The 12,674-nt window shown below is 31.8% G+C and overlaps 1 long non-coding RNA gene across 12 annotated transcripts in view; it reads right to left on the bottom strand.

The window, feature by feature from the left end:
* LOC111719314 overlaps nucleotides 1–12,674 on the bottom strand; it is a 177,348-nt gene that overhangs the window by 70,386 nt on the left and 94,288 nt on the right. For 10 of the 12 annotated variants that reach the window (XR_004232418.1, XR_004232426.1, XR_004232417.1 and 7 more), the window contains 2 exons: nucleotides 8,171–8,360; nucleotides 4,219–4,320 (listed from right to left, as the gene is read on the bottom strand). This is a non-coding gene — a long non-coding RNA (uncharacterized LOC111719314). Of the gene's footprint in view, nucleotides 1–2,024; nucleotides 2,470–4,218; nucleotides 4,321–8,170; nucleotides 8,361–12,674 lie in introns of those variants that run through there. The other 2 variants (XR_002769503.2, XR_004232425.1) reach the window with 2 other exon arrangements.

The following is a 12,674-nucleotide window of genomic DNA, read 5'->3' as shown; positions in this document are numbered from 1 at the left end:
AATGATCCAAAGTTGTGTTGCAAAAGCTTAGAGACCTTTGAATGTGGAGCTGTTTTATGGATAAAGTAGAGAATGTGATCGTTCAGGGCTTAATGAACTCTGGGTTAGTTTAACATTTTTTTTATTTCTAATGAATATAATGTAGATAGGAAGATTAATCCTACTTCAGGACTTATTGTTTCCTTTCCTTTACAAATATTCTCTTATTTGCTATTAATTTCCTAAGCTTCCATTGACAGTCAAGTATATAATATAATATAATATAATATAAACAAAAAAACTTAGTCATTCAAAGGATTCTTCTATAGTTTGCTTCAGAAAAAATTACTAAATGATCTTAGGCAAATCACTTAACTTTTTCCTTCTGATTCTTCATGTGTAAAATAGAGATGAAGATGATAATAGCTTCTGTCTCAGAGGAAACTTATAAAGACCAAGTGATAAAATATGGATGAAACCCTTTGAAAGCGTTAAATAACTATATTGTAAATTATTGTTAGATTATTAGACAGAAAGATTTCATTCTAGCCATTGAAAAAGTCCATCATTCCTCTGTCACTGGGAAGATATCAACACCATCTCGTATGTAAAATTAAATTATTTCAATGAGCACAGTGCTAGACATGTAGAATGGATACTTGATAATCTAATATATACTATTATTATTATGTCTTTGGGCAGGGAAGTAGAAAGTTAGTCAAACAACTAAGATTTATTAAATGTCTGCTATATACCTAGCATTGTGCTAAGCCCTGAGAATAAAAAAAAATTAAAAGGCAAAAAATAATATGTTCTAAAGGAGATCTAGTGAGGGAGAAATATATAAGTATATACAAAAAGATCTATAACAGATAAATTTAGGAGCAGAGTAGAGGTGGGTTGAGTAGTCTTAGAAAGAAAATATAAACATTAAGGAGGTCTGGAAACAGTTTCTCATAGAAGGTGGGATTGTGGCTGAGACTTGAAGCTAGGGAAGCTGTACAATGGAGATGACACCAAAGAGGATTTCAAGCATGGAGACAATCAGTGAAAATGCTTGAAGTGGGAAGATGGAGTATCCTGTGAGAGGAATAGCAAGAAGACCAGTTTCACAGAATTGCAAAGAACATAGAGGAGGAGTAAGAGTTCTTAACCTGGAGTTTGTGACCTTTAAACCTGTGGTTCAATATAATTGGTTCTTTTAAAACCTTTGTATTTTGTTTTATGCTTTTTAAAATATTATTCTGAATAGGCTTCGCCAGACTGCCAACACAATCCATGATAGAAAAAAATATTTTAAGAAACTATTCTTTGGAAGGATGAATCAGCTCACTATGTAAGGTCCATTATCTGACCAATAGCACTTAGTGTTGTGAGGTCTGAAGCTATATTCATATTTACAGAGACAGAACATTTCAAAGTAACTTTTTTTTGTTGAATTGATCAGTTAGTCTAGATATTTAGCAGCACTGGTGAAGTGACTAATAGTTTGAAATCTCTGCATACTTCAGCTATTTAGTGTTGTTTTTTTCTTACTTTGTGTTTCTCCTGCTTTCTCATTCTATACTGTTATGATTATGTACACACTATCTCATACTATTTTTCCTTCTTATTAGAATGTCAGCTAAATGGAATTGATGTCTTCCCCTTAATACCTAGCACAATGACTTACACAGAACAAGTGCTCAATAAAAATCTGTGGAATTAAATAGTATCGAAACTGAACTACTTGGACTGAAAGTTATGAAAATTTCCTCTGAGCAGAATAATATTCTCAGAATCACATAGTAATTGTCTGAGATGAGATTTGAACGCAGGTCTTTCTGATTTCAAGCACAGTAATCTATCTTCTATGTCAAGCTACCCCAAAGTTTATGGTGGGGAAAAAAAGTCATTTACATGGAATGGTTTGTGGTCTTCTCTACCTTATCACATTAAAAAAAAACTTTCTGCTAAATATATATCCAAAATACAACTATTAATTAATTTGTTAGTTTTTTTCTTTTCTTCCACCATTTTCCCCCAAGTTCAATATTAAAAAAAAATACTAAGTGCAAAAAATAGAGAGAGAAAAATGGAGAGATAACAATTCTTCCTTTATATGAAAGTTCCATATAAGCTAACTTAATATTAGACATGCTGAGGATGAATCTGGGAGATGTCTCAGATTATATATATCTGCCTGTATAATTCACACTCCATTGGCCAAGACTAGTATTTCATAAATCTACCAGATCATAGCCTTGACTGACAGAAGTCATATATCTTTAACACAAAGTAAAGAACCTGTGTTATTGACTAAAGGTTTTTATCAAGAACCAGGACCATTTGACATTTCCTCACCACTACTTAAATGATACTTACAGCACAGTCAGAAATGCATTTAATCCAAAAAGGTAAAAATCTCTGGAATTAGGAAACAGAACTTCCCTCTCTTTCTTGAGAGTTGTGATAGAAAACAAGCCTCACTCTATCCAAGGCAAGTTGAAGCTTTAATGGTAAGAGAAGATGAAAATGCATTTATTGCTGCTGTAGTTCAAAATTTCCATCTTACTACATTTGAACATGGATTTGGAGTTTACTAAAATAGCATCAGCTCTGCTGCCAACAAGATCATATAACCTTAACGCAAAGTAAATATGAAAGTAAAAAAGAAATGTAACCTTTTTTAAAGTTCTCTCTATGCAAATATCATGCAGAAGTCAGTGACTGTAAAACATTCCTATAGTTCTTCAATATCGGAACCACCTCAACAAGTTATTATTGTGGGTCTATCCTTAGGATTTTTAAAAAAATATATACATTGTAGAGTTTGTATGACTGTGTGATCTCAGTGAAGTTCTGTAGTCTAATGCCACAGGATAATAGCAAAGTCTCCAAATATCAAAATACAAAGAAAAGATATGATGTCCCCAACTACTTCCAGGTCTTTCTGCCTTAGAAACTTTGAACCAAATTCTCACTCTGACCTCAAGGCATTTTTCAAAACAATGAAAGAAACTAAATAAGAGTTGTGCCTGGGATGTGGGTAGGAAGATATTCAGTTATCCTAGTCATAGTAAGTATTTCCTAAACATAAATAGTTCATTAATTTTTGTTTTGATTTGAATCTTTCTTTGGTATGGTACATGGAAAATCAGTCCTTTATGTAATAACATAGTTATTGACTATAGTCATGTTGAACGCTATATTTGACCTGGGTTACCATTTATTAGGGGGGAAAAACAATTGAAAGATAATACTATAAGTAAGTTATGTTTTCAGTATATTTTCAAATAATATCATGTCCTGCTTTAATGCAGCTTCCAATAGTACTTAATTTTATAATAAGAAAACAACTATTTTACTAGAAATAATCAGGTTCACTGGTAAGTTAAAATGTATTTGAAACTTATTATAAAGCCTCAACGTTATGGCTCACCTTAATGTGAGTTAATTAACTATTAACTGATTTTTAAGTCCAGAATGTGGCAGGTGTTTTGTGATCATTCAAAGGACTCAGAACTAAGTACCATTAATAAGGAAATTCAGAAGTGATGGTAAACCAAAGATACAGAAATCATAAAAATTCCTTGACCATTTCTATGCATTGTAATATCAGAAAACATCTAATGTCATTCACTCAACTAATCAAGTAAAAGAAGAGAAATTCTATCTAAATTAAACTTCCCCAAAAGTATATGGTATCTCTTTTATATAAATATATTGAGATCTTAATTTGACAATAATAATAATAATAATAATGATAAGCTAATATTTACATAGTACTTACTATGTACCAGGCACTGTGCTAAGGACTTCATAGATATTACCTCATTTCATTTTTACAAGAACCCTATAAAGCAAATACTTTTATTACCCCTATTTTATGGATGAAAAAAAACTAAGGCAAATAGAGCATAAGTGACATACCCAGGGTCATGCAGGCAATAAATTATCTGAGGTACTAGTTAATCCTGGACAAACAGAGTTGTAAATATGCATATTTTCCTATTCCTAGCTTCAACAATTTTTAATGTATATTATTTATGAAACCATAATCCTTTGGGATTTTTTTTAATTCTAAGAAATATGATAATAATCAAATTGTTTGTGGGCTGGGTGATAGACTTGAAGTGAGAAAGACCTGGGTTCAAAACTAATCTCAGACACTTTGGCCTTGTGACCCTAAGCAAGTCACTTAATCTCTGCATGACCCAATTTCCTTAATGATAAAATAGGAATAGTAACAGCACTTACCTCACAGGGTTGCTATAAGGTTTAAAGGAGATAATTAGTTCACTGCCTGGCATAGAGTAGGCACTTCATCAATACTTATCCTCATTACCTCTTCCCTTGGCCCTAAAGAAGAGAAAAATTTTTCTCTCTTATTTGCAGAAATGTGATATTCTGGGTGTGAACATTATATATACTTTCAGTGTTTGTTGTTAAATTGCTTAGTTTTACTACTTTTGTTTCATTCTTTCTATTTTTGTTATTCTTTCTGATAAAAAATAGAGGATCTACTCACAAATGAAAGTGATATAAAATTAAAGGATTTTGATTTAAAAATAGAGAATGGCAATAGAAATTAATTTTAAAAGAAAAATCTACACACATATAAAACATTTGACTATATTAAGGTCTATTATTAGACGTATATACAAATAAATATCAGGAATACCAAATTTACTGAATCATTTCAAAGATCCATTTTGAGAATATTGTTAATGGCTAGAAATAAATTTGTTAGGGAATGCTTCAGAGTATTCTTCAGGTAAATATCAGTGACATATGAAGGGGAAAAAAATCAAATCATTATTCTCAACACAATTTTCAATCTTGTGCAAAGGTCTGTTTATGAGGATCATAACCATAACTACAGCTTTATTGCATAGTCAAGATGCCATTCATGTATGGCATTGTTCAGGGCATACCTAATAAATATGAGATCTTTCCTTTTGTTACCTTCCAGGAAAAACATATCTCATCCAATCGTTCAGTACAATCAATATGGAGATCCAGTACCAACTTCAGTTTGTTTCATCAGTGACATCACCATACTCTAAAAAGCTTTGATTTTGTTGGTGTAAGTACTCTTTCCAAAGATACAAATCACAACATATGACCTGTTAGCTAATCAGTAAGAGTCACTGAGGCTGAAATTTCCATTACTCTGCAACCAACCTAATGATGATCTTCTCTGATGTTAACTAGTTGATCCTCCATGATAGGCATACAGTTAGCCACTAGGCTCATATTTAAAGTCTTTACATCTTGATAGAACCAGTAAATGCGTCTGTTCTGCCAGCATTACCTTCAAGATCCTTAAAGCACATTACCACAGAGCCATCCAATTAATACATTAATAGGGATTGGTTTCATGACACATCACTTCAATTAAAAAAAAAAGTTTTTCAAAAAAGCTACATAAGAGAGAGAAAAGCAATCCTCTATACTATTATTGGTTCATTATATCAGTAAATAAGTCTGAAATATTGGCACAGTTTTGTTTGGATAAACACAAATTGCTTTTGCTATGACTAAGTAGCACACAAAGTATTCTTCGGCCTGAGCAAAGCCCATAAAAGAGGAAGGAAGTTATAAATAATTCATAACTAGGGTGATGTAACTGAGGATTTGTCACAAAGCACCAAAATTTAGAGAAGACAGACAGCACTAATACTCTTTTAGCCATGAAGATGTATATATTATTGCATAATAATCAAGAATAATTTGTTAATAGTAAGTCTGTTTAGTCATGTCCAATTCTTTATCACCCCATTTTGGGATTTTTTTGGCAAAGAGACTGAAATGGTTTTCTATTTCCTTCTCCAACTCATTTTACTGATGGGAAACTGAGGCAAACAGAGTTAAGTGACTTGCCCAGGCTCTCACAACTCCTAAATATCTCAGGCTGAATTTTAATTCATGACAGTGAGTTTTCCTGATTCCAAATGCAGTGCTTTATCTACTGTGCCACCTTGCTAACCAATCAAATAGAATAAGCTACTTCCCACCCCTTAGTTCACAATAGCTGAACTTCTCTTCCTCTATTTGCAGCAGGATGGCTTCATAGGTCCTTCTGAAAAGGACTGAAAATTCTTTTTTTTTATGTTCTTCCCACAAATTAATTTGTCTTACTACATTGATTTAAGGATAACTTTCATGCTGTTTATCTCAGATACAAAAGAATACTATTTATAGTTCTACTCTGGAGTTGCTGCTATTGACTCAGTAGCAATTGAATTCCCTCAAAAGTTAAGAAACGAATTAAAATAAATTTTATGAGTGTAAAATCAAAGATAACATATTAAATATGAAATATTCATTGAATTGTAGATGGTGATGACATAATCAATCAACCAAAAAATATTTACTAAACATGTACTATGTGCCAAATATTGTATTAGTAAAGAACGATTGGATGGATACAATGACAAAAAAATTGAAATTGTCCATGGCATTTTGGTGCATATTATATTTATTATTCAAAAATGTAAAAAAATAGTATAAAACAAAAATAAAAGACAATCAATGGCAATATAGACTTCTTCAGTGCATTATATCTGCCAAGTTAATGGAGTTGGATTAAATAAAATACTTTTTCATGCTACTTCAAAAAATGTGTATGTGGACTTCTTGTAAAACTCAACATCAACAAAGAAATAAGACAATAAACTATTGCAGTTATTTCAGATAATTTTATTCTATACCTATTTTATAGAGTTTCATGCTGAAACTGTAATTTAAAGAATTGGGCCCAAAGTTTTCAGGAATATAATTCCAAAGATATTACTAGATTTTTTTTTTGTGTGTGTGTGTGTGGGGGGGTTGAGGATATTACTGGATTTGATACCCAGTGACATTCTTGTCATTATCAGAACACTGGTTATTTTTTTCTCCAAAATACCAAAATTCTTTGATTTGGCTAAATACTGCTTATGTAGAATCTACAATGTGTGCAGTGCTTCATATATAATGTTTTCTCATTCAACCTCTAGAAAAATGAAGGGAGTTTCCCTGCAGTCCTCTGTAATACAAAAATTTCCTTCTGCCCTTTTGCACACAAAAGTCCCATTGATTAGTATAGTAGTTACACTCATGTACAGGGACTAAGAGTTGGGGCTCCAGTCAACTTTGAACTGGTTTAACAAGAATGATTACCACACCTTCTGAGAGTTCCACAATGCCTTAACCACTAAATATTGTATCTGCAAAGTAAGTTGCAAAAAAATTCGAGAAGATCCCTTAGGTTATTGCAGTGTGAAAAGTTTGGGCATAAAAATAAGAACAACTGAACCATCCTATTTCATTCAAGTTTCACATTCTTTTGAGTACCCTGAAATGCAATCAATAAAAATAAATCTACTCTTCACATATATTATAAAAAGGGGGAAATGAATATGATTGATTATTCCCACTGATGGAGTATGAGAAAGGCAAAAGATATATTGGGAAAAACACTGACCTGGGAGTCAGTTAAAAGTTTTTAGTCCTAGAACTGTAATTTTAAAATTGTATGACTTTGGGTCTCAGTTTCCTCATCTACAAAAAGAGGGTATTATACTAGATGATTTATTAAATAATCATTTGCTAAGTCACTATGCTCAAAGCACTATGATCTCTATGGTCCTTTCTAGTTCTAAAATTTTTAATTAGATGATTCTAAGAATGTCATCATCATCATTTGCTTAGTTTAAATTATGCCTATGTCATGAAGGTTAGCTAATGAAAATTAAAAAAAAGAGTTCCTCATCTATTAGAAAAGGAAGAAAGTATATATTTGTAATTTTTGTTCTTTTTAAAGGAAGTAGATGAATCCCTTCTTCCCTCTGGTTTTAAGGTGCCCAAATCCCAAAAGGCAAGCTTATTAGATATAATAAGGCAAATGGACACTAAAGAATGAGGATATTCCCATGGACCCAGAATTCTCTTCTTAGTCCTTGCAGCAGGATATAATCAGAGGTGAGGGAAAAGAGACATTTATCTAGGTGCCAGTGGATATTAACCTCTACTCTCTCCTCTTATGCAGACTGCTTAACAGCTGCCATCTGGCTGCAAATATTCTTTGAACAAACCCCAACTCAGAGTAAATCACTAGGGGTGCCTGATATCTGGCCTGGGGTTGTTTATGTGGATATGAGAACAAAGATAAAAACTTGAAATATGCCAAATAAAGATTAAAAGCATATATTGATAACATGCTTACCACCAAAATACATAGTTGTGGTATAAAGAAGACTGCCAATTGACTAATCCAAGAAACCAGGGACTTCTGAAAGACCATTCATTCTTACAGGTCTCTAAGCCATCATTTATTCATCAGAGTAATTTATTAAATGTTATTCCAGCAAGTAGCTTACTCAGAAGGATCAGACCTACAGATTCTTTCTTCTTGCCTATGGATAGAACATCAACATTTTTATTTTAAGATAAAATTCTAACTTTGAGAAATTTTTTAAAAGGCTGAAAAGTAGCAAAAAATATTTTAAGTAGGCACAGGCACTAAATCCTTTCATTTTTTTTGTTATATTAAGAAGAATGATATCACTTTCTCCTTTCCTAGTTAAAAGGGAAGAAATATTTACAAAATACGAAAAATGTACTGTAGGAATGCATCTTATAGCATCTAACAGAAATGGTGAACACATAATAGCAGCAGAAATATTAATTGCTACATATGGCATTTTTGCTAACAAGGAAAAGTCATTCTGAGATATATAAAGCAAAAGAATGTACAATTTTGAATCGTCAGTTTTAGAAGAATATGGAGAATTTGGAAAATGTTCAAAGAAGTGCTTCCAAAATAAATGGATGGTTAGAAAATAGGCCCTTAAAATAATAGATGAATTAATGGAGTTTCTTCTGTTTGAATGAAATAGAATTGATGGATAACATTCTCCATTTGAGAACTTTTTGATTGAGATACCTTCAAATTACTTTAAAATATTTAAGTGAACCTAACTAAAAACAGTGGAATGGACTAGAACAGAGGTGTCAAACTTAATCTCTGAAGTATGGCCTGAACCAAAATAAAATATAATTGGAGCATGTTTGACACAATAAAATTACCATATGACAAAGATAATGTTAATTTATGGTTTTCTAAGTCAATATACAACCCACAGGAATCAATTTCTACTTAATTTTGATACCACTAGATTAAAGGATGCCTAGAGCTGGCATTAAGACCTAAATTTGTCTGATTCTAGTCATCTGTTAATTAAATGAGAGAAAACAAGAATAATGGCATGAAATTCGGTCAGAATATTTTATTCCATGAGAGTTAAACACATTTTTCAAAGTCCAGCACAACCTTTTTCTCCCAAAGTACATTTTGAAATATGCTGGGCACACAAAAGGAAATTTTGGCTTTTTAAGACTTTATTTCCATCAAGTAATGATTATTTTAGCGAAGGGGAAAGGATTTCTGGTTTGAAACTCCCTATCGTCTTCCATCCAGCAATAGATTAGTCACAAGATTCCTTCATTTTTGGCTGTTAGGAAGAATGAGATCACATTCTTTATTCATATAGTTAACAGTGGCATTATCATTCCACATACCCTCAAACAATAAAGGAAATTTCATTGCAAATTGGAAACTATTCTTTTTTCTTTGTAATACATTCAAAAATTTATTCAGTATTGTGTTTTTGCAATTTTATGTGAACCATCATAAAAAGATGCATAATAGCATATAGTTTTAAAAGATACATGGACAAATGAATGTTCTTTTTTGTTTCCATATTTCCTAAATATTCTCTGGTTTTATTCTTTGAAATACCTTCTGAATCTACCTTTGGTCAAGATAGTTGTTGGCCATTTGCCATTTTGAAATGTCCTACAAAATGAATTGCCTCTTTTGTAAATAAAAAAAATTTAGGTGATTATTGGAATCAGTGTTTCAAAATACTGTATTTGAATTATAGTGAGTCAGTAGCACTCCCGTTAGGGGCAAAGAAACAGAGTGAATTTATTGTCTGTTGAACATATTTAAATCACGGGCAAGGTGATAGTTTGTTTGACTTCAAATCTTCCAATATATGTACAGAAGAAAGCACTGCAAAACTTTCAAGTTCCTATTGTAAGAATGGTCTTTCACTTTATTTTAACTTTGTTAGCTTTCTTTTCTTACAATCATACACAAATATTACAGATTATGCTTATATTCACAATAATTAACCCCTAATTCCTGCCAAAGGAGGTAGTGTATTCTAATAGAGTGTGTGTGGACTCATAAAAGTCTAAGTTTAAGACCTAACTTTGCCACCTCTTAACTAGACTCAATTCTATTCCTATCTTCTGTCCTGGGCAGATAATATATCTTCAGATAAAGTGAAAATAATAACAATTATGCCACTTATTCTAAAAAGTTATAGTGAGGATCAGATGAGACATAAAGTACTCTAAGCCTCTATAAAAAATAAAAACTATTAAAAGAGACAAACTACTGAGTTGTTATTTCTCATGAATGAAGTCCATTTTATTGGATTTACTTGTCTTATTTTTAACTTTGTAGAGTTAATTTATTCTTATTGCCATCTAAATGCCAGCCTGACTCTCACATTTTTATAATTTAATTTCTGATTTACCTACTCTTCATCTTCACTCCTTTGTTACCTCATGTTTCTCAAAAAAAAAAGAGAGAGAGACATTTGGAACTAAAATTAAACATGTTATCTCACCTTTCAACTGAAGCTCTTTTCAGAATTAACTATATGATACATTATAATACAATCCATTTATAAAGGCATATTATCATATAAATAATATTTTATAATTTTAAGGAGCTAAAAATGGCTTTACAGCACTCAAAGGGAGACTTTAAAATTCATTTTTGAAAACAGAAATCATCCTTTTCTCCCCCTGAAACACTGAGGAATTCTTGCAAGAAATTACCACTTGTGTCAGAGAAGTATTACACACATAAATACCTATGAATCACTGTTTAGGATTATTAAGAAGACATTTCCTACCAATACCAAATACTTTGCATTAGAATAATATTCCAAAACACAAGAATAACATAGGAAAGGCCCATTGAAAATTAGCCATAGGTTTGTCATAAAGTAAATCTTCATTTCCCCAGTTCTGTTCAGAGTGTGGATTCTTTTTCACGCCTCTGTGAATTAATTGGAATAAGATGTATTCTATGTAGATCAGAAATGTCAATTCCCATCAGGTAAAGAACAAAGCTTGTTGATCACATTATTGCCAATCAGAAATAAAACCAGATGTATTGAAATAGAAAGGAAATAGTAAAAAAGCCAACAAATCAAATATTCAAATTAACCAAAAAATTAATTAAAGATATATGCATTCCATCCTCTAATTAAATTAAAACTTGGTCATTTCTGTTCCTCCTATGACTCCCTTATGATAGATAGAAAGATATAGATATAGATATAGTTTGTATATATGTGTGTTTATATGGATGCATGTATATAAAATCTCCCTTCCCTTCTTTCAATTGTCATCCTGAGGTAGGCCTTTATCCACTCATGTTTGCAATTACTACAATAGATTATTGATAGGTTTCTCTGCCACAAATCTCTATCCATTCCAGTCTATTCTCTACTCAAATGTCAAAGTGATCTTCCTGAAGCATAGAACTGACCATGTTACCTTTCCATTCAATAAATTCCAATGATTCTCAATTACTTCTAGGATCAAATACAAAATCCACTGTTTGGTTTTTAAAATTCTTTATAATTTGAGCATTTCTCTACCTTCTAGCCTTTTTAAACTTTACTATTCTCCATGTTTTTTTACAATTCAGTAACCCTGACTGCCTTACTGTTCCTCAGTTAGGATACGCCATCACCCAAATTAAGACTTTTTATACAGATTTTCACCTCCTCTTTTCTCTGGCTTTCCTCAAAACTCGTATCATAATTCAATTTCTATTGGACATCTTCCTATTTTCCTCTAATCTCTTCCCTCTGAAATTGCTTTTTATCTACTCTGTATTTTTTTGTATATATTTAATTTTTTGCTTGTTATTTCTCCCCATTAAAGTGTTAGCTCCTTAAGGGCAAGGACAAAGTTTTTGCTTTTCTTTGTATCTTCAATGCCTAAATCAGTGCCTGGTAGAGTAGATACATAATATGTATTTGTTGACTGATGTTTTTCAATGAAGTTTACATAATTTTGATGTCTGCATGGGAAATCCCTTGTGGATAAGATATTTGATGGTACTATATTACTCTAATGAATATCATGTTTTTTTATAGATTACCCAACAAATGTATAGTATGATAAGATATTCTCCATGTACTACAATCAATTTGGGAGGTCTACTGTAAAGTGTTACTCTTGAAAACATTCTTGTTTTTTCCTATTACCCTCATATATCTTCAATTCATAGGCAGATCATTTTCTGTTCTTTTTTACATTTTTCTGATAATAATTTGGTTTAAGATTCCCTCCATGCCTTTAACAGATTCCTCACATTCATAGATGTCAAGAATCAATCTCTCAGCTCCCTCAAAATTGCATTGCCTCTTTGATAAGTTCTTGGTACAAACCTCTTTGGTATATTCTTGATCTAATCAAACTGTTTCCATCTTGTATCATGTATCTGTATATCTTTAATCTGTTGTCTTCCAAGTGTCGCCTTTAAATGCCCTTAGTTGGATTACTTGCCAAGCTTTCTTTATACTTCTTCCCCTCCCCTTAATTCTCCTTATTTTATGAAGAGATACTGATCATGA

The sequence above is a fragment of the Sarcophilus harrisii genome, chromosome 2 (assembly GCF_902635505.1).
Source record: "Sarcophilus harrisii chromosome 2, mSarHar1.11, whole genome shotgun sequence".
Lineage (NCBI taxonomy): Eukaryota > Metazoa > Chordata > Mammalia > Dasyuromorphia > Dasyuridae > Sarcophilus > Sarcophilus harrisii.
Note: the sequence above shows the minus strand (reverse complement) of the source record. Positions and strands in the feature narration are given on the sequence as shown.